This window comes from Rutidosis leptorrhynchoides, chromosome 5, assembly GCF_046630445.1.
Source record: "Rutidosis leptorrhynchoides isolate AG116_Rl617_1_P2 chromosome 5, CSIRO_AGI_Rlap_v1, whole genome shotgun sequence".
Taxonomy (NCBI): Eukaryota; Viridiplantae; Streptophyta; class Magnoliopsida; order Asterales; family Asteraceae; genus Rutidosis; species Rutidosis leptorrhynchoides.
In genome coordinates, this window is record NC_092337.1 from 94,922,221 (window position 1) to 94,946,735 (window position 24,515).

The following is a 24,515-nucleotide window of genomic DNA, read 5'->3' on the forward strand; positions in this document are numbered from 1 at the left end:
TTGTTTTGCTTAAGTCTTTTAACCTCACGATCCATTATTTCGACGGGTTCTTCGATGAATTGAAGTTTTTCGTTGATTTGGATTTCATCTAACGGAATAGTGAGATATTCTTTAGCAAAACATTTCTTCAAATTCGAGACGTGGAAAGTGTTATGTACAGCCGCGAGTTGTTGAGGTAACTCAAGTCGGAAAGCAACTGGTCCGACACGATCAATAATCTTGAATGGTCCAATATACCTTGGATTTAATTTCCCTCGTTTACCAAATCGAACAACGCCTTTCCAAGGTGCAACTTTAAGCATGACCATCTCTCCAATTTCAAATTCTATATCTTTTCTTTTAATGTCAGCGTAGCTCTTTTGTCGACTTTGGGCGGTTTTCAACCGTTGTTGAATTTGGATGATCTTCTCGGTAGTTTCTTGTATAATCTCTGGACCCGTAATCTGTCTATCCCCCACTTCACTCCAACAAATCGGAGACCTGCACTTTCTACCATAAAGTGCTTCAAACGGCGCCATCTCAATGCTTGAATGGTAGCTGTTGTTGTAGGAAAATTCTGCTAACGGTAGATGTCGATCCCAACTATTTCTGAAATCAATAACACATGCTCGTAGCATGTCTTCAAGCGTTTGTATCGTCCTTTCGCTCTGCCCATCAGTTTGTGGATGATAGGCAGTACTCATGTCTAGACGAGTTCCTAATGCTTGCTGTAATGTCTGCCAGAATCTTGAAATAAATCTGTCATCCCTATCAGAGATAATAGAGATTGGTATTCCATGTCTGGAGACGACTTCCTTCAAATACAGTCGTGCTAACTTCTCCATCTTGTCATCTTCTCTTATTGGCAGGAAGTGTGCTGATTTGGTGAGACGATCAACTATTACCCAAATAGTATCAAAACCACTTGCAGTCCTTGGCAATTTAGTGATGAAATCCATGGTAATGTTTTCCCATTTCCATTCCGGGATTTCGGGTTGTTGAAGTAGACCTGATGGTTTTTGATGCTCAGCTTTGACCTTAGAACACGTCAAACATTCTCCTACGTATTTAGCAACATCGGCTTTCATACCCGGCCACCAAAAATGTTTCTTGAGATCCTTGTACATCTTCCCCGTTCCAGGATGTATTGAGTATCTGGTTTTATGAGCTTCTCTAAGTACCATTTCTCTCATATCTCCAAATTTTGGTACCCAAATCCTTTCAGCCCTATACCGGGTTCCGTCTTTCCAAATATTAAGATGCTTCTCCGATCCTTTGGGTATTTCATCCTTTAAATTTCCCTCTTTTAAAACTCCTTGTTGCGCCTCCTTTATTTGAGTAGTAAGGTTATTGTGAATCATTATATTCATAGATTTTACTCGAATGGGTTCTCTGTCCTTCCTGCTCAAGGCGTCGGCTACCACATTTGCCTTCCCCGGGTGGTAACGAATCTCAAAGTCGTAATCATTCAACAATTCAATCCACCTACGCTGCCTCATATTCAGTTGTTTCTGATTAAATATGTGTTGAAGACTTTTGTGGTCAGTATATATAATACTTTTGACCCCATATAAGTAGTGCCTCCAAGTCTTTAATGCAAAAACAACCGCGCCTAATTCCAAATCATGCGTCGTATAATTTTGCTCGTGAATCTTCAATTGTCTAGATGCATAAGCAATCACCTTCGTTCGTTGCATTAATACACAACCGAGACCTTGCTTTGATGCGTCACAATAAATCACAAAATTATCATTCCCTTCAGGCAATGACAATATAGGTGCCGTAGTTAGCTTTTTCTTCAATAACTGAAACGCTTTCTCTTGTTCATCATTCCATTCAAATTTCTTCCCTTTATGCGTTAATGCAGTCAAGGGTTTTGCTATTCTGGAAAAGTCTTGGATGAACCTTCTGTAGTAACCAGCTAGTCCTAAAAACTGGCGTATGTGTTTCGGAGTTTTCGGGGTTTCCCACTTTTCAACAGTTTCTATCTTTGCAGGATCCACCTTAATACCTTCTTTGTTCACTATGTGACCGAGGAATTGAACTTCTTCCAACCAAAATGCACACTTTGAAAACTTAGCGTACAATTCTTCCTTCCTCAATACTTCTAACACCTTTCTCAAATGTTCACCGTGTTCTTGGTCATTCTTTGAGTAAATAAGTATGTCGTCAATGAAAACAATGACAAACTTGTCAAGGTATGGTCCACACACTCGGTTCATAAGGTCCATGAACACAGTTGGTGCATTAGTTAAACCAAACGGCATGACCATAAACTCGTAATGACCGTAACGTGTTTTGAAAGCAGTCTTTGGAATATCATCTTCTTTCACCCGCATTTGATGATACCCGGAACGTAAGTCAATCTTTGAATAAACAGACGAGCCTTGTAGTTGATCAAATAAGTCGTCGATTCTCGGTAGTGGGTAGCGGTTCTTGATGGTAAGTTTGTTCAACTCTCGATAGTCGATACACAACCTGAATGTACCATCTTTCTTCTTGACAAACAAAACAGGAGCTCCCCACGGTGATGTGCTTGGTCGAATGAAACCACGCTCTAAAAGTTCTTGTAATTGGCTTTGCAGTTCTTTCATCTCGCTGGGTGCGAGTCTGTAAGGAGCACGAGCTATTGGTGCAGCTCCTGGTACAAGATCTATTTGAAATTCAACGGATCGATGTGGGGGTAATCCCGGTAATTCTTTCGAAAATACATCGGGAAATTCTTTTGCAATGGGAACATCATTGATGCTCTTTTCTTCAGTTTGTACTTTTTCGACGTGTGCTAGAACAGCATAGCAACCTTTTCTTATTAGTTTTTGTGCCTTCAAATTACTAATAAGATGTAGCTTCATGTTGCCCTTTTCTCCGTACACCATTAAGGGTTTTCCTTTTTCTCGTATAATGCGAATTGCATTTTTGTAACAAACGATCTCTGCTTTCACTTCTTTCAACCAGTCCATACCGATTATCACATCAAAACTCCCTAACTCTACTGGTATCAAATCAATCTTAAATGTTTCGCTAACCAGTTTAATTTCTCGATTCCGACATATATTATCTGCTGAAATTAATTTACCATTTGCTAATTCAAGTAAAAATTTACTATCCAAAGGTGTCAATGGACAACTTAATTTAGCACAAAAATCTCTACTCATATAGCTTCTATCCGCACCCGAATCAAATAAAACGTAAGCAGATTTATTGTCAATAAGAAACGTACCCGTAACAAGCTCCGGGTCTTCCTGTGCCTCTGCCGCATTAATATTGAAAACTCTTCCGCGGCCTTGTCCATTCGTGTTCTCCTGGTTTGGGCAATTTCTAATAATGTAGCCCGGTTTTCCACATTTATAACAAACTACATTGGCATAACTTGCTCCGACACTACTTGCTCCGCCATTACTCGTTCCGACACCATTTGTTCCTTTCGTTCTATTAACCCCTGGTCCGTAGACCTCACGCTTCGCCGCGCTATGACCATTTCTTTTACACATGTTGCAAAATTTGGTGCAGAACCCCGAGTGATACTTTTCACACCTTTGGCATAGCTGCTTCTGATTGTTGTTGTTGTTGTTGCGGTTATTATTGTTGTTGGGATGATTGTTGTAGTTGCTGTTGTTGTTGTTATTGTTGGGCCGTTTGTTGTAGTTGCGATTGATGTTGCGATTGTTGGGATAATTGTTGCGATTATTGTTGTAATTACTGTTGTTTTTGTATTGGTGATTCTTATCACCGTTTTCCTCCCACTTTCTTTTGACTTGCTTCACATTGGCCTCTTCAGCAGTCTGTTCTTTAATTCTTTCTTCAATCTGGTTCACTAGTTTATGAGCCATTCTACATGCCTGTTGTATGGAGGCGGGCTCGTGTGAACTTATATCTTCTTGAATTCTTTCCGGTAATCCTTTCACAAACGCGTCGATCTTCTCTTCCTCATCTTCGAATGCTCCCGGACACAATAGGCACAATTCTGTGAATCGTCTTTCGTACGTGGTAATATCAAATCCTTGAGTTCGTAACCCTCTAAGTTCTGTCTTGAGCTTATTGACCTCGGTTCTGGGACGGTACTTCTCGTTCATCAAGTGCTTGAATGCTGACCACGGTAGTGCGTACGCATCGTCTTGTCCCACTTGCTCTAGATAGGTATTCCACCATGTTAACGCAGAACCTGTGAAGGTATGCGTAGCGTACTTCACTTTGTCCTCTTCAGTACACTTACTTATGGTAAACACCGATTCGACCTTCTCGGTCCACCGTTTCAATCCGATCGGTCCTTCGGTTCCATCAAATTCCAAAGGTTTGCAGGCAGTGAATTCTTTGTAGGTGCATCCTACACGATTTCCTGTACTGCTAGATCCAAGGTTATTGTTGGTATGTAGCGCAGCCTGTACTGCGGCTATGTTTGAAGCTAGAAAAGTACGGAATTCATCTTCATTCATATTCACGGTGTGTCGAGTAGTCAGTGCCATTTCCTTCAAAATAGTCAAATGGAACAAGTTAATCATACAGAATATTAAGAGTAGTTAATAGTATTTCGTAGCATAATATGAACTCATTTATAAAAGCTTTTTCTTCATATTAGCGTTTTATAAGTTTAAATTCGGGTAGTACCTACCCGTTAAGTTCATACTTAGTAGCTAATATACAATTCAACTACTACAATTCTATATGAAAAACTGATTATAATAATATTTCGCGTTCAAACTTTTATACAATATTTTACAAACTTACAATACCGCTTATTTTACATAAAGCATGAAATATAGCACACAATAACTTTGATACAAGATAGTTGTGAAGATAATTCTAGCTAGTACACAAGTCGTTCAGCAAAGGCAATAAAGACACGTAATTCATACGTCCAGAAACAAGTCATGCATTCTGGTTTTACTAGGACTACTTCACATCATTGGTCTTGTGGAACATAACCGTTATGACCGTTGATAAGACAGCGTGTTGTAACGTCGTCAAAGGGACGAGGGTTACGTAATGTCCAACAGTCCCGTAACAATCTAAAAACCTCATTTCTTACCCCAATTACCGACTCCGTCACTTGTGGGAACGTTTTGTTTAATAGTTGTAGGCCGATGTTCTTGTTCTCACTTTGGTGAGAAGCGAACATTACTAATCCGTAAGCATAACATGCTTCTTTATGTTGCATGTTAGCCGCTTTTTCTAAATCACGAAGTCCAATATTCGGATATATTGAGTCAAAATAATTTCTTAACCCATTGCGTAAAATAGCATTTGGGTTCCCCGCAATATATGCGTCAAAGTAAACACATCGTAACTTATGGATTTCCCAATGTGATATCCCCCATCTTTCGAACGAAAGCCTTTTATAAACCAAGGCATTCTTGGAACGTTCTTCGAATGTCTTACAAACTGATCTCGCCTTAAATAGTTGTGCCGAAGAATTCTGACCGACTCTAGACAAGATTTCATCAATCATGTCTCCGGGTAGGTCTCTTAAAATATTAGGTTGTCTGTCCATTTTGTGTTTTTATACTGTAAAATAGACAAGAGTTAGATTCATAAAAAAAATACTTATTAATACAAGCAATTTTTACATATATCATAAAGCATAAGCACACTATATTACATATATTACACCACACGAATACAACTATCTTATTCCGACTCGCTTGTTTCTTCTTCTTCGGTTTTGGTTCGTTTTGCCAAGTTTCTAGGGATATATGATGTTCCCCTAATACGAGCCGTCGTTATCCACATTGGTTTAGAAAAACCTGGTGGTTTAGAGGTTCCCGGGTTATTATTACAACTTAAGGACTTCGGGGGTTGACGATACATATAAAGTTCATCGGGGTTGGAATTAGATTTCTCTATTTTTATGCCCTTTCCCTTATTATTTTCTTTTGCCTTTTTAAATTCAGTTGGGGTAATTTCTATAACATCATCGGAATTCTCGTCAGAATCCGATTCATCGGAGAATTGGTAATCCTCCCAATATTTTGCTTCCTTGGCGGAAACACCATTGACCATAATTAACCTTGGTCGGTTGGTTGAGGATTTTCTTTTACTTAACCGTTTTATTATTTCCCCCACCGGTTCTATTTCTTCATCCGGTTCTGATTCTTCTTCCGGTTCCGATTCTTCTTCCGGTTCCGACTCTTCTTCCGGTTCCTCTTCGGGAACTTGTGAATCAGTCCACGAATCATTCCAATTTACATTTGACTCTTCATTATTATTAGGTGAGTCAATGGGACTTGTTCTAGAGGTAGACATCTATCATATAATATCAAACGCGTTAAGAAATTAATATATCACATAATATTCACATGTTAAAAATAGATAGTTTCCAACAAAATTTGTTAAGCAATCATTTTTCAAGTAAACACGGTCGAAGTCCAGACTCACTAATGCATCCTAACAAACTCGATAAGACACACTAATGCAAAATTCTGGTTCTCTAAGACCAACGCTCTGATACCAACTGAAATGTCCCGTTCTTATTGATTAAAAACGTTCCATATTAATTGATTTCGTTGCGAGGTTTTGACCTCTATATGAGACGTTTTTCAAAGACTGCATTCATTTTTAAAACAAACCATAACCTTTATTTCATAGATAAAGGTTTTAAAAAGCTTTACGTAGATTATCAAATAATGATAATCTAAAATATCCTGTTTACACACGACCATTACATAATGGTTTACAATACAAATATGTTACAACAAAATAAGTTTCTTGAATGCAGTTTTTACACAATATCATACAAGCATGGACTCCAAATCTCGTCCTTATTTAAGTATGCGACAGCGGAAGCTCTTAATAATCACCTGAGAATAAACATGCTTAAAACGTCAACAAAAATGTTGGTGAGTTATAGGTTTAACCTATATATATCAAATCATAACAATAGACCACAAGATTTCATATTTCAATACACATCCCATACATAGAGATAAAAATCATTCATATGGTGAACACCTGGTAACCGACATTAACAAGATGCATATATAAGAATATCCCCATCATTCCGGGACACCCTGCGGATATGATATAAATTTCGAAGTACTAAAGCATCCGGTACTTTGGATGGGGTTTGTTAAGCCCAATAGATCTATCTTTAGGATTCGCGTCAATTAGGGTGTCTGTTCCCTAATTCTTAGATTACCAGACTTAATAAAAAGGGGCATATTCGATTTCGATAATTCAACCATAGAATGTAGTTTCACGTACTTGTGTCTATTTTGTAAATCATTTATAAAACCTGCATGTATTCTCATCCCAAAAATATTAGATTTTAAAAGTGGGACTATAACTCACTTTCACATATTTTTACTTCGTCGGGAAGTAAGACTTGGCCACTGGTTGATTCACGAACCTATAACAATATATACATATATATCAAAGTATGTTCAAAATATATTTACAACACTTTTAATATATTTTGATGTTTTAAGTTTATTAAGTCAGCTGTCCTCGTTAGTAACCTACAACTAGTTGTCCACAGTTAGATGTACAGAAATAAATCGATAAATATTATCTTGAATCAATCCACGACCCAGTGTATACGTATCTCAGTATTGATCACAACTCAAACTATATATATTTTGGAATCAACCTCAACCCTGTATAGCTAACTCCAACATTCACATATAGAGTGTCTATGGTTCTTCCGAAATATATATAGATGTGTCGACATGATAGGTCGAAACATTGTATACGTGTCTATGGTATCTCAAGATTACATAATATACAATACAAGTTGATTAAGTTATGGTTGGAATAGATTTGTTACCAATTTTCACGTAGCTAAAATGAGAAAAATTATCCAATCTTGTTTTACCCATAACTTCTTCATTTTAAATCCGTTTTGAGTGAATCAAATTGCTATGGTTTCATATTGAACTCTATTTTATGAATCTAAACAGAAAAATTATAGGTTTATAGTCGGAAAAATAAGTTACAAGTCATTTTTGTAAAGGTAGTCATTTCAGTCGAAAGAACGACGTCTAGATGACCATTTTAGAAAACATACTTCCACTTTGAGTTTAACCATAATTTTTGGATATAGTTTCATGTTCATAATAAAAATTATTTTCTCAGAATAACAACTTTTAAATCAAATTTTATCATAGTTTTTAATTAACTAACCCAAAACAGCCCGCGGTGTTACTACGACGGCGTAAATCCAGTTTTACGGTGTTTTTCGTGTTTCCAGGTTTTAAATCATTAAGTTAGCATATCATATAGATATAGAACATGTGTTTAGTTGATTTTAAAAGTCAAGTTAGAAGGATTAACTTTTGTTTGCAAACAAGTTTAGCATTAACTAAACTATGTTCTAGTGATTACAAGTTTAAACCTTCGAATAAGATAGCTTTATATGTATGAATCGAATGATGTTATGAACATCATTACTACCTTAAGTTCCTTGAATAAACCTACTGGAAAAAATAAAAATGGATCTAGCTTCAATGGATCCTTGGATGGCTCGAAGTTCTTGAAGCAGAATCATGACACGAAAACAAGTTCAAGTAAGATCATCACTTGAAATAAGATTGTTATAGTTATAGAAATTGAACCAAAGTTTGAATATGATTATTACCTTGTATTAGAATGATAACCTACTGTAAGAAACAAAGATTTCTTGAGGTTGGATGATCACCTTACAAGATTGGAAGTGAGCTATCAAACTTGAAAGTATTCTTGATTTTATGTAACTAGAACTTGTAGAATTTATGAAGAACACTTAGAACTTGAAGATAGAACTTGAGAGAGATCAATTAGATGAAGAAAATTGAAGAATGAAAGTGTTTGTAGGTGTTTTTGGTCGTTGGTATATGGATTAGATATAAAGGATATGTAATTTTGTTTTCATGTAAATAAGTCATGAATGATTACTCATATTTTTGTAATTTTATGAGATATTTCATGATAGTTGCCAAATGATGGTTCCCACATGTGTTAGGTGACTCACATGGGCTGCTAAGAGCTGATCATTGGAGTGTATATACCAATAGTACATACATCTAAAAGCTGTGTATTGTACGAGTACGAATACGGGTGCATACGAGTAGAATTGTTGATGAAACTGAACGAGGATGTAATTGTAAGCATTTTTGTTAAGTAGAAGTATTTTGATAAGTGTATTGAAGTCTTTCAAAAGTGTATAAATACATATTAAAACACTACATGTATATACATTTTAACTGAGTCGTTAAGTCATCGTTAGTCGTTACATGTAAGTGTTGTTTTGAAACCTTTAGGTTAACGATCTTGTTAAATGTTGTTAACCCAATGTTTATAATATCAAATGAGATTTTAAATTATTATATTATCATGAAATTGTCATGTATGAATATCTCTTAATATGATATATATACCTTAAATGTCTTTACAACGATAATCGTTACATATATGTCTCGTTTAAAAATCATTAAGTTAGTAGTCTTGTTTTTACATATGTAGTTCATTGTTAATATACTTAATGATATGTTTACTTATCATAATATCATGTTAACTATATATATATATATATATATATATATATATATATATATATATATATATATATATATATATATATATATATATATATATATATATATATATATATATATATATATATATATATCCATATATATGTCATCATAAAGTTTTTACAAGTTTTAACGTTCGTAAATCACCGGTCAACTTGGGTGGTCAATTGTCTATATGAAACATATTTTAATTAATCAAGTCTTAACAAGTTTGATTGCTTAACATGTTGGAAACATTTAATCATGTAAATATCAATCTCAATTAATATATATAAACATGGAAAAGTTCGGGTCACTACATTGACCGTTAATCATCAAATCTTTTACTAAAATCATGTTAAGAAGGATGCTATCAAGGAATTACTCAAGAAAAACGGTAAATTTCTACACCTAAACACCATTTAATCCGAAAATTAGTGTTCTTGAGCAATTTTATACCCAATTTGATTTTGATGCTTTTTAGTATAATTATGTTTAAATTGTTTATGTATTATGCTTGAATAACCTAGATTGATGCTATTTAACATGATTAGAAGCCTTAAACTTCAAATTTTGAGTAATCTAGGGTTTGTGTTCTTGAGCAAATTTAGGGCTTTTTGATATAAACAGGTTATGGCCGAATTTTGTCATGAATTGTTGCTAAATTAAGTAGTGTAACATGTTTAGGTAGTTAAATGATCCAAACTTTGAGCCTAAACATGATTTTGAGAATTAAAGTGGACTTTTTCAAGTCTAAAATTCATGAACATGATTTTTGAGAGATAATGCCATTTGAAACTTGTTTAATTGCTAGTAATGATTATTTTGACATGTTATTTGAGTTGAATGCTTATGAACTTGGCGAACATTTTCGTATATGCTTATTTGAAAAAGTGTAGATTTGATGAAAATATGAAAATGAACTTAAGTTTGATATAAATTGATCATGCCATTGTAATTATTTTGATTGATGATTTTGCTGACACTAATGCATATTTGGATGCACAAAAATTGTGTTTGATGTGTTTTGCAGACTGAAAGGGGTGAATCTTCATCCCAAGCTCGCAATGCTCCTGCTGAGAATACGGAACAACAGGAGGTGGATAACTACTACAAACAAGATATACCTCATCCAGTCATGACATTTTCTGATATGCACTTGGAAGATTTGCACCTGAACCTGAGATTTGACAGACTTTGGATAGATTATCCAAAATACCAAAGGGATTTGCATACTCTTCATTCTAAAGCTGTTGAAGTACCTAGGGTCATAGAATGGGGACCATTAGAAGCTGTAGAATTGGCCGGGCCAATTAGGGAATTACTTGCACAGAGGTATGGTAATTCTACTTTTAACGATTGGGTACGGTTATTCAACATGCGTAGACCTGTATATAAAGTATGGTGTGAAGAATTGTTGTGTAGTATAGAATTAAATGATCGGGTAGCTAGTTTAACCGATCGATCTTTTATTAGATTTTTGTTAGGAGGTTCGATGCGCCACATGTCTTTACTAGACATGGCTCAGGCTTTACGTATATATACGCCTGAGGAGTTAGCATCTGCCGATTGTAGAGGGTTGATACTAAATGGTAGAAAGATAGACGAAAATTTTGATACGCATGGTGTATGGAGTCAAATGACTAGCCATCACCGATTTAAAGGGGGAAATTACTCTTATTTGGATATAGATAGAGCAGAGTTAAGAGTAATTCATAGGTTTTTAGCTAATTCGATTACACAAAGAGGTAAGAATAAGGAAAAGGTAAATGAACAGGATTTGTTTTACCACATGTGTATTCGAGACCCACAAAGCGATGTAAGTATACCTTATTGTGTGGGTTATTATTTATCAGCTATGGTTAGGGGGATGAGACCGCATAGCATAATAGGAGGTGGTATATTTATTACTTTGATTTCTGAATATCTCGGTGTGGATATAAGTCGGGGGGATTATTAGTCGAAGAACCAGAACCCCGCGATACAATAGGTTTAAATGTATACCATGGTGCGAAGGTTTTGAAGAGGCGAAATAACGCCGCAGTACAATACCATGGTAGACATCCACAGGTTGAGAGAAACCAACAGCCAGGTAATGTGGGAGGAGGAAATGAAATGACAGAAATGCAAAGGTTTATAGCTTCACAAGAGTACGAAAATGCTAGACATCGAGCATTTAAAGATTGGCAAGTTCATCAAAACCAAATCATAGCTTATTGCCAACAAATAGGTAGAAACTATATTCCTACTCAATCGCCCGTATTTCCTCCCTGGTCTATAGAGATCCAACCACCGTATCCTACGTATAACCCAGCCGAAGCATTCTATAACACATACGGTTATGCATGGAACCCCTACTGGTATCAGTATCATCCCTAGTCTACTTAGTTTTATTTATTTTATAATTTGTAATGTTGATACATTTAATACTTATGTTAATATTGTAATAGTTTTTATAATTTTCTAACTTTTATTATTAGATTTTAATAATTTTTGAATGTGAGGTAATATACCAAACTTCAAAAATATGTATATATGTTTGCAGTTTATCTTATGTACACAACAGGGTAAAACAACGCATTTTCAAAGACTGGCATTAAGTTCAGCAAAAGCAACTAATTTTAACGACAAGATGCAAAATAAATGTGATATAACAACAAGACAGAATGAACAAATGATATGCACCATTTATCATTCAGCAAACAAACGCCAATATGTTTGGAAACTTTGGTACAATTTAATCATTTTCACATAAATCACCCTCAATAATTTAAATTGTTACTGATTTCTTGCAAATGAGGGCATTGCAAGATCTTAAGTGTGGGAAGGGGTTAAATTCTTTCGGATTTTAAAATTTTTACTTTATACACTTGGTTACCATTAGAAATACTAGTAAAGTAGTAGTTGTATTAGAATCTAGTGCTCTCTGATAATAAAGAACAGCCCTAGTCTTATATACTGACTACCCAATTCTAGTAAAATTTTTACTTTATACACTTGGTTACCATTAGAAATACTAGTAAAGTAGTAGTTGTATTAGAATCTAGTGCTCTCTGATAATAAAGAACAGCCCTAGTCTTATATACTGACTACCCAATTCTAGTAAAATTTTTCAAAATTTTCAATTAAATGAACTCAAAAATCATGTTTATACATATTTATGAACGATAAAACTAGGTGTTAACACCGAAATTATTGTTACCTCGGAAAGGACATAAATTGAGAAACAAACAAAAATGTTAAAATTCATTTAAAATGGAATAGAGGACAATAAAAAGGAAAATAAAAGCCAAGTGTGGGAAAATTCTCCAAGTTATTCAAAACATATGTCACATATTTTTGTACTGAAAATACTTTTGCTTTGGACTAAACTAAAAAGTTTTACCTGATTTACTGTAAGAAAGATGGATCTACACGATGAATCAATTCCATCATTAAAAGGAAGAAAAGTCTTCCGAAAAAGAAACGCGCTTCTTGATTTAGGTCAGGAAGTTGTCGTCCAGACCAGCTGTAGGTTGACGAAAAATCTAGAAAAGTCATCACTAAAATCAGCAGGAAATCCACTGACCTCAGCATAAAACAGGGTCGCCAAGTGGTCAGATTTATCCTAACCATGAGAAGGATTTATCTCGTAAAATGGGGAGGCACCGTGCAAATTAGCTTGATAAGACTAATAAATCAGATCCCCAGAAAGGATAATCTCCTTAAAAGATCAAAAATCAGCTTTTAAGCCTGATATTAATCAATCCTAGAGATTGACCTTAAAGATTGAGAATTCAAACTCATGGAATTCAATGATATCTAAACTCGAGCTTGAACGAGAAAATATTTTGATCAAATTATAAACCAATTTGTATTCTGAAAACCCATTTTCAATGCGTTCATTACCATTGAACGTAAAATCCTAGGAATTCACCTGGAATTCATTAGGTCACCTGAACCAAATCGGGTGTCAACCGTAAGAACGGTGGTTGCATAGCATAGTCGAAGACAGGACCTTGTGCCAGACCGAAAAATCATAAGGGTGAGCTTTACTATTGCTCCTACAAAGGATAGTAATTATGTCCGACACGTTATAGACCATAATTAAAAGCATGTCAGGGGACATTGCCTTAACAGTTGCTTGTTCAACGCTTTCCTTTACAACCGGACGGTAGTTTACCGAAAGGTAATATACGGGACAAGTAAAATGGACGTGTTGCTTTCCTAATACAAGGTTAGCAAGTGGGTGACACAAAACCGCAAGTTTTGAGCTAAAATTTTCAAATCTGAAACCCACCAAACCCACAAAAAGAACTTGCAAACATCGGTGAAGGGTTATTCCGGAAAACTTATCTAAGGTAAAAACTAGATTTAATTTTCAAAAGATCAAATGTTTTCATAAAGATCCAATTTCCTTAATGGATCTAAATTTTATAGTCATGTGGGACTGTAAACCATATCGTTACTACCATTGTTTATACCGCCGTATAGAAATCACTGATGTACAAAGTATGAAGAATAAAGAAGTGATTCTAGTATTTCAAGACTATATTGCTTGAGGACAAGCAACGCTCAAGTGTGGGAATATTTAATAATGCTAAAAACGAACATATATTTCATAGCATTATTTCTCAAGAAAGACAAGCTTTTAGTTGCAATTGTTCTATTTAAAAGTGATATTCGTTTAAATAATAAAAGGTGAAGACAAAAGACAGATTCGACGAATTGAAGATGCAAACGACCAAAAAGCTCAAAAGTACAAAATACAATCAATGAGGTTCCAATTATTGATAAGAAACGTCTCAAAATTACAAGAGTACAAGATTCAAAACGCAAAGTACAAGATATTAAATTGTACGCAAGGACGTTCGAAAATCCGGAACCGGGACCAGAGTCAACTCTCAACGCTCGACGCAACGGACTAAAAATTACAAGTCAACTATGCACATAAATATAATATAATATTTAAATAATTCTTATAATTATTTAAATATTATAATATATTAAAAATTCGTCAGCAAAGAAAGACTTCAAAGTTGGTGAGCTGGAAAATCAAACTCCGCGACTCGCGGAGTTTGAAGGCAAAAATTGCCACGAGTCGCGGAGCCCCAAATTCTGAAACCGCCTATAAAAGCAAACGCAGTTTGATCGCAAAAAAAATAAAAAATATATCAATCTCTCTATCTATATACGTAATATTTATATTTATAATTTATATTTTAATTTTAATTTTAATCCTAATAATAAGGGTATGTTAGCGAATGTTGTAAGGGTGTAAGTCGAAATTATGTCCGTGTAACGCTACGCTATTTTTAATCATTGTAAGTTATGTTCAACCTTTTTAATTTAATGTCTCGTAGCTAAGTTATTATTATGCTTATTTAAAACGAAGTAATCATGATGTTGGGCTAATTACTAAAATTAGGTAATTGGGCTTTGTACCATAATTGGGGTTTGGACAAAAGAACGACACTTGTGGAAATTAGACTATGGGCTATTAATGGGCTTTATATTTGTTCAACTAAATGATAGTTTGTTAATATTAATATAAAGATTTACAATTGGACGTACCTATAAATAACCACATACACTCGATCGGACACGATGGGCGGGATATTTATATGTACGAATAATCGTTCATTTAACCGGATACGGGAATGGATTAATAGTCTATGGAATTATTAAAACAGGGGTGAAATTATGTACAAGGACACTTGGCATAATTGATAACAAAGTATTAAAACCTTGGGTTACACGCAGTCGATAACCTGGTGTAATTATTAAACAAAGTATTAAAACCTTATTACAGTTTAAGTCCCCAATTAGTTGGAATATTTGACTTCGGGTATAAGGATAATTTGATGAGGATACTCGCACTTTATATTTATGACTGATGGACTGTTATGGACAAAAACCAGACGGACATATTAAATAATCCAGGACAAAGGACAATTAACCCATGGGCATAAAACTAAAATCAACACGTCAAACATCATGATTACGGAAGTTTAAATAAGCATAATTCTTTTATTTCATATTTAATTCCCTTTATTTTATATTTAATTGCACTTCTAATTATCGCATTTTTATTGTTATTGTATTTAATTGCACTTTTAATTATCGTACTTTTTAATTATCGCAAGTTTATTTTATCGCACTTTTATTATTCGCAATTTCATTATCGTTATTTACTTTATGCTTTATATTAAGTCTTTTATTTATTTAATATTTTACATTTTGTTTTAACTGCGACTAAAGTTTTAAAATCGACAAACCGGTCATTAAACGGTAAAAACCCCCCTTTATAATAATAATATTACTTATATATATATTTGTATTTTTATAAAAGTAAACTAATATAGCGTTAAGCTTTGTTTAAAGATTTTCCCTGTGGAACGAACCGGACTTACTAAAAACTACACTACTGTACGATTAGGTACACTGCCTATAAGTGTTGTAGCAAGGTTTAAGTATATCCATTCTATAAATAAATAAATATCTTGTGTAAAATTGTATCGTATTTAATAGTATTTCCTTGTAAAATATAAAGCTATTTTATATACACCTCGCATAACATCAGACACGTAATTCATAAGTCCAGAAACAAGTCATGCATTCTGGTTTTACTAAGACGACTTCCCATCCTTGGTCTTGTGGAAAGTAACCGTTATGACCATTGGCTAGGTAGCATGTTGTAATGTCGTCAAAAGGACGAGGGTTTCGTAATGTCCAACAGCCTCGTAATAATCTAAAAACCTTGTTTCTCACACCAACTACTGAATCCGTCACTTATGGGAATGTTTCATTTAATAGTTTTAATCCGATATTTTTTTTCTCACTTTGGTGAGAAGCGAACATCACTAACCCGTAAGTATAGCATGCTTCTTTATGTTGCATGTTAGAAGCTCTTTCTAACTCATGAAATCCTATGTTGGGATATGTTGAGTCAAAATAGGTTCTTAACCCGTAGCGTAAAATTGCATTTGGGTTCCCCGCATTTAACGCTTTAAAGAAAACACGTCGTAACTTACGGTCTCCCCAATGCGATATACCCCACCTATCAAAGGAAAGCCTTTTGTAAACTAAGGCATTTCTGGAAAGTCTTTCAAATATTTGACAAGTTAATTTCGCCATAACTAAATGTGCTGATGAATTCTGACCGACTCTAGACAAGATTTTCTCAATCATATCCTCTGGTAGGTCTTCTAAAATATTCGGTTGTCTACCCTTAACGTCCATTTTATTTTTATACTGTAAAATAGACAAGGATTCGATTCATAAAAGATAATTAACAAACAATACAAGCAATTTTTACATAGAACATAAAAGTACAAGCACACTATAATACATATAATACACAACATGATTACAACTCCCTAATCTGAATTACTGGTTTCTTCTTCTTCGGACTTGTTTCATTTTCCTAATTCTCTAGGGATATATGGTGTTCCTCTAATACGAGCCGTCGTTTTCCACAATGGTTTAGAAAAACCTGGTGGTTTAGAGGTTCCCGGGTTATTGTTACAATTTAGGAAATACGGAGGTTGCCGATACATATAAAGCTCATCGGGGTTAGAATCAGGTTTCTCTATTTTTACACTTTTTCCCTTATTATTTTCTTTTTCTTTATTAAATTGGGTCGAGGTAATTTCTATAACATCATCGGAATCCTCATCGGGATCCGATTCATCGTAAAATTGGTAATCTTCTCAATATTTTGCTTCCTCGGCGGAAACACCATTGACCATTTTTAACTTTGGTCCATTGGTTGAGGATTTTCTTTTATTTAATCGATTTACTATATCAATATTTCTTCCTCCGGAACCTTTTCTTCTTCCGGTTCCTCTTCTTCCGGTTCCTCCTCTTTCGGTTCCTCTTCTTCTGGTTCCTCCTCTTCCGGTTCCTCTTCGGGAATTTGTGAATCTTCTCAAAATATATTCGACTCTTCATTATTATTAGGTGAGTCGATGGGATTTGTACTAGAGGTAGACATCTATCACACAATATCAAACATGTTAAGAGATTAATATATCACATAATATTTACATGTTACAATTTGTAGTTTCCAACAAAAGTGTTAAGTAATCGTTTTTAAAGAAAACACGGTCGAAGTTCAGACTCACTAATGTATCCTAACAAACTCGATAAGACACACTAATGCAAATTTCTGGTTCTCTAAGACCAACGCTCGGATACCAACTGTAATGTCCCGTTCATATTGATTATAAACGTTCCATATTAATTGATTTCGTTGCGAGGTTTTGACCTCTATATGAGACGTTTTTCAAAGACTGCATTCGATTTTAAAACAAAGCATAACCTTTAATTTATCGTTAAAGGTATAAAAATGATAATCAAAAGTATAGCATATTCACACGGCCTTTACATAATGGTTTACAATAATATTACACAACAACATGTCTTCGAATGCAGTTTTCAAACAATATTATACAAGCATAGACTCCAAATCTTGTCCTTAAATTTAGTATGCAACAGCGGAAGCTCTTAACAATTACCTGAGAATAAACATGCTTAAAACGTCAACAAAAATGTTGGTGAGTTATAGGTTTAGCCTATATATTTATCAATTCGTATTAATAGACCACAAGATTTCATATTTCCATTTCTTGTAAACAGCATGCATGCATAAAAATCATTCATATGGTGAATACCTGGTAACCGACATTAACAAGATGCATATAAGAATATCCCCTATCATTTCGGGACATCCATCGGACATGATAAAACAACATCGAAGTACTAAAGCATCTGCAACCATGGATGGGGTTCGTAAGGCCCAATAGATCTATCTTTAGGATTCGCGTCAATTAGTAGATCGGTTTACTAATTCTTAGGTTACCAAGCAAAAAGGGGCATATTCGACTTCGATCATTCACCCATATAATGTAGTTTCATTTACTTGTGTCTATTTCGTAAAACATTTATAAAACTGCATGTATTCTCATCCCAAAATATTAGATTTTAAAAGTGGGACTATAACTCACTTTCACAGATTTTTACTTCGTCGGGAAGTAAGACTTGGCCACTGGTCGATTCACGAACCTATAACAAATATGTACATATATATCAAAGTATGTTCAAAATATATTTACAACATTTTTAATACGTTTTACTGTTTTAAGTTTATTAAGTCAGTTGTCCTCGTTAGTAACCTACAACTAGTTGTCCACAGTTAGACGTACAGAAATAAATCGATGTATATTATCTTGAATCAATTCACAACCCAGTGTATACACGTCTCAGGCTAGATCACAACTCAAAGTATATATTTTTTTGGAATCAACCTCAACCCTGTATAGCTAACTCCAACATTACTGCATATAGAGTGTCTATGGTTGTTCCAAATAATATATATACATGGGTCGATATGATATGTCAAAACATTTGCATACGTGTCTATGGTAACCCAAGATTACATAATATATTAGAATACATGTATAATACAATATGAGTTAGCTAGGATATGATTAATATAGATTTGTTACCAATTTTCACGTAGTTACAACAAGCAAAAATATCCAATCTTGTTTTACCCATAACTTCTTCGTTTTAAATCCGTTTTGAGTGATTCAAGTTGCTATGGTTTCATATTGAACTTAAGTTTATGAATCTAAACAGAAAAAGTATAAGTTTATAGTCAAAAATACAGATTACAAGTCATTTTTGTAAAGGTAGTCATTTCAGTCGAAAGAACGACGTCTAGATGATCATTTTGGAAAACATACTTCCATTTTGAGTTTAACCATGATTTTTGGATATAGTTTCATGTTTATAAGAAAAATTATTTTCCCAGAAGAACAACTTTTAAATCAAAGTTTATCATAGTTTTTAATTAACTAACCCAAAACAGCCCGCGGTGTTACTACGACGGTGTATATCCGGTTTTACGGTGTTTTTCGTGTTTTCAGGTTTTAAATCATTAAGTTAGCATATCATATAGATATAGAACATGTGTTTAGTTGATTTTAAAAGTCAAGTTAGAAGGATTAACTTTTGTTTGCGAACAAGTTTAGAATTAACTAAACTATGTTCTAGTGATTACAAGTTTAAACCTTCGAATAAGGTAGTTTTATATATGAATCGAATGATGTTATGAACATAATTACTACCGCAGGTTTTGTGGATAAACCTATTGGAAATGATAAAAATAGATCTAGCTTCAAATGATCCTTGGATGGCTTGAAAGTTCTTGAAGCAAAATCATGACACGAAAACAAGTTCAAGAAAGATTTCCACTCTAAATAAGATTGTTAAAGTTATAGAAATTGAATCAAAGTTTGAATATGAGTATTACCTTATATTAGAAAGATATCTTCCTGTAAATAAGAAAGATTTCTTGAGGTTGGATGATCACTCAAAGTGGATTTGCAAGATTGAAAGTAAGTTAGCAAACTTGGAAGTGTTATTGGTGTGTTCTTGAGTAGTTATTTTATAACTTGGTTTATGTATGGATTTACGAACTAGATTGAGCTAGATTTTGTTGAAGATGATGAAGAACACTTAGCAAAAAGGAAGAACACTTGAGAGAGAGTAGTTTGATTCAAGAAAATTGCAAAGTGAATGTGTTTGTGGTACCTCTCATTCACGTGAATGTTAGTCTCCATATAGGCTCCATTAGTTTGTAATTTTGTAAGATATTTCATGCTAGATGTAAAATAATGGTTCCCACATGGTTAGGTGACTCACATGGGCTGCTAATATCTGATCATTAGAGTGTATATACCAATAGTAAATACATTTAGAAGCTGTGTATTGTACAAATATAAATGCGAGTGCATACGAGTAAAATTGTTGATGAAAATGAATGAGGATATAATCATAAGCATTTTTGTTAAGTAGAAGTACTTTGATAAGTTTCTTGAAGTCTTTAAAAAGTGTATGAATACATATTAAAACACTACATGTATATACATTTTAACTGAGTCGTTAAGTCATCGTTAGTCGTTACATGTAAATGTTGTTTTGAAACCTTTAAGTTAACGATCTTGTTAAATGTTGTTAACCCATTGTTTATTATATCTAATGAGATATTAAATTATTACATCATCATGATATTATGATGTATTAATATATCTTAACATGATATATATATATATATATATATATATATATATATATATATATATATATATATATATATATATATATATACATTTAAATGTTGTTACAACGATAATCGTTACATGTATGTCTCGTTTCGAAATCCTTAAGTTAGTAGTCTTGTTTTTACATATGTAGTTCATTGTTAATATACTTAATGAGATACATACTTATCCTAATATCATGTTAACTATATATATACATATATATGTCATCATATAGTTTTTACAAGTTTTAACGTTCGTGAATCGCCGGTCAACTTGGGTGGTCAATTGTCTATATGAAACCTATTTCAATTAAACAAGTCTTAACAAGTTTGATTGCTTAACATCTTGGAAACACTTAATCATGTAAATATCAATTTCATTTAATATAAATAAACATGGAAAAGTTCGGGTCACTACATGTTTGACGTGTTCTAAGGTCAAAGCGGAACATCAGAAACCATCAGGTCTAATTCAACAACCCGAAATCCCGGAATAGAAATGGGAAAACATTACCATGGATTTCATTACTAAATTGCTAAGGACTGCAAGTGGTTATGATACTATTTGGGTAATAGTCGATCGTCTAACCAAGTCAGCACACTTTCTACCAATGAGAGAAGATGATAAAATGGAGAAGTTGGCGCGATTATACTTGAAGGAAGTTGTCTCTAGGCATGGAATACCAATCTCTATTATCTCTGATAGATATGGCAGATTTATTTCAAGATTTTGGCAGACATTACAGCAAGCATTGGGAACTCGTCTAGACATGAATACTGCCTATCATCCACAAACCGATGGGCAGAGCGAAAGGACGATACAGACTCTTGAAGACATGCTACGAGCATGTGTTATTGATTTTGGAAACAGTTGGGATCGACATCTACCGTTAGCAGAATTTTCCTACAACAACAGTTACCACTCGAGTGAATTGGTGGATAGACAGACTACGGGTCCAGAGACTACGGGTCCAGAGATAATTCAAGAAACTACCGATTTATTGGAGTGAATTGGTGGATAGACAGACTACGGGTCCAGAGATAATTCAAGAAACTACCGAGAAAATTATCCAAAGTCAACAACGGTTGAAAACCGCTCAGAGTCGACAAAAGAGCTACGCGGACCATAAAAGGAAAGATATAGAATTTGAAATTGGAGAGATGGTCATGCATAAGGTTTTGCCTTGGAAAGGCGTTGTTCGATTTGGTAAACGGGGGAAACTAAATCCAAGATACATTGGACCATTCAAGATTTTAGATCGTGTCGGACCAGTAGCCTACCAACTTGAATTACCTCAACAACTCGCCAATGTACATAATACCTTTCACGTCTCGAATCTGAAGAAGTGCTTAGCTAAAGAAGATCTCACTATTCCTTTAGATGAAATTAAAATCAACGAAAAACAACAATTCGTTGAAGAACCCGTCGAGATAATGGATCGTGAGGTTAAAAGACTCAAGCAAAATAAGATACCGATTGTCAAGGTTCAATGGAATGCTCGTAGGGGATCCTAGTTCACCTGGGAGAGTGAAGATCAGATGAAGTTGAAATACCCGTACCTATTTCCAGAAGATTCGTCAACACCTCCAACTGCTTAAAAAAAAATTCGGGACGAAATTTATTTAACGGGTAGGTACTGTAGTGACCCGAACTTTTCTATGTTTATATATATTAAATGAAATTGATATTTACATGATTAAATGTTTCCAACATGTTAAGCAATCAAACTTGTTAAGACTTGATTATTTGAATTGAGTTTCATGTAGACAATTGACCACCCTGGTTGACCGGTGATTCACGAACGTTAAAACTTGAAATAAAATACATGATGATATATATATATATATATATATATATATATATATATATATATATATATATATATATATATATATATATATATATATATATAGTTAACATGAAATTATGATAAGTAAGTATCTCATTAAGTATATTAACAATGAGATATATACATGAGAATGAAACTGTTGAATTAAGAAACTCGAAACGGTATATATAACGATTATCGTTATAACAACGTCTTACTAAATACATATGTATCATATTAAGATATTGTTACACTATATTTAACATGATAAAATGATAATTATATATATCATTAGATAAAATGATAATTATATATATCATTAAGTATGTTAACAATGAACTACATATGTAAAACAAGACTACTAACTTAAGAATTTCGAAACGAGACATATATGTTACGATTATCGTTGTAACGACATTTTAATATATATATATCACATTAAGATATATTCATACATTATAATATCATGATAATGTAATAATTTAACATCTCATTAGATATAATAAACATTGGGTTAACAACATTAAATGAGATCGATAACTTAAAGGTTTCAAAACAACACTTACATGTAAAGACTAACGATGACTTAACGACTCAGTTAAAATGTATATACATGTAGTATATTAAGATGTATTATTACACTTTTGAAAGACTTCATGACACATATCAAAGTACTTCTACTTAACAAAAATGCTTACATTTACATTCTCATTCATTTTCATCAACAATTCTACTCGTATGCACCCGTATTTTTACTCGTACAATGCACATCTCCTAGATGTACATACTATTGGTATATACACTTCAATGATTAGCTCTTAGCAGCCCTTAATGAGTCATCAAACATGTGGGAACCATTCTTTGTAATCTAGTATGAATTATTTAGCAAGATTACAAAAATTTTGTTAATCATTCATGACTTATTTACAAGAAAACAAACTTACACATCCTTTATATCTAATCCATATATCACGACCTAAAACACATACAAACACCTTCATTCTTCAATTTTCTTCATCTAATCCTTCTAACTTAACTTTTAAAATCAACTAAAAACATGTTCTGTATCTATATGATATGCTAACTTAATGATTTAAAACCTGGAAATACAATGAACACCGTAAAACCGGACATACGCCGTCGTAGTAAAATCGCGGGCTGTTTGGGTTAGATAATTAAAAACTATGATAAACTTTGATTTAAAAGTTGTTCTTCTGAGAAAATGATTTTTCTTATGAACATGAAACTATATCCAAAAATCATGGTTAAACTCAAAGTGGAAGTATGTTTTTCAAAATGGTCATCAAGACGTCATTCTTTCGACTGAAATGACTACCTCTTACAAAATTGACTTGTAACCTGTATTTTTGACTATAAACTGATATTTTTTCTGTTTACTTTCATAAATTCTAGTTCATTATGAAACCATATCAACTTTAATCACTCAAAACGGATTTAAAACGAAGAAGTTATGGGTAAAACAAGATTGGATAATTTTTACTTGTTGTAGCTACGTGAAATTTGTAACAAATATATACAACTCATAACTTAACTAACTTATATTGTATTATACATGTATTCTAACATATATTATGTAATCTTGGGATACTATAGACATGTATACAATGTTTTGACATATCATATCGACCCATCTATATATATATTTCGGAACAACCATAGACACTCTATATGCAGTAATGCTTGAGTTAGCTATGCAGGGTTGAGGTTGATTCCAAAATAATATATATACTTTGGGTTGTGATCTAGCCTGAGACTTGTATACACTGGGTCGTGGATTGATTCGAGATAATATATATTGATTTATTTCTGTACATCTAACTGTGGAAAACTAGTTGTAGATTACTAACGTTGGACTGTTAACTTAACAAACTTAAATCATTAGAACGTAATAAAAAAATGTTGTGAATATATTTCAATCATACTTTGATATATATGTACATATTTATTATAGGTTCGTGAATCGACCCGTGGCCAAGTGATGTTTTTTCGACATAGGAAATCTGTGAAAGTGAGTTACAGTCCCACTTTTAAAATCTATTATTTTGGGATGAGAATACATGCAGTTTTATAAATGTTTTACAAAATAGACACAAGTGATCGAAATTACATTCTATG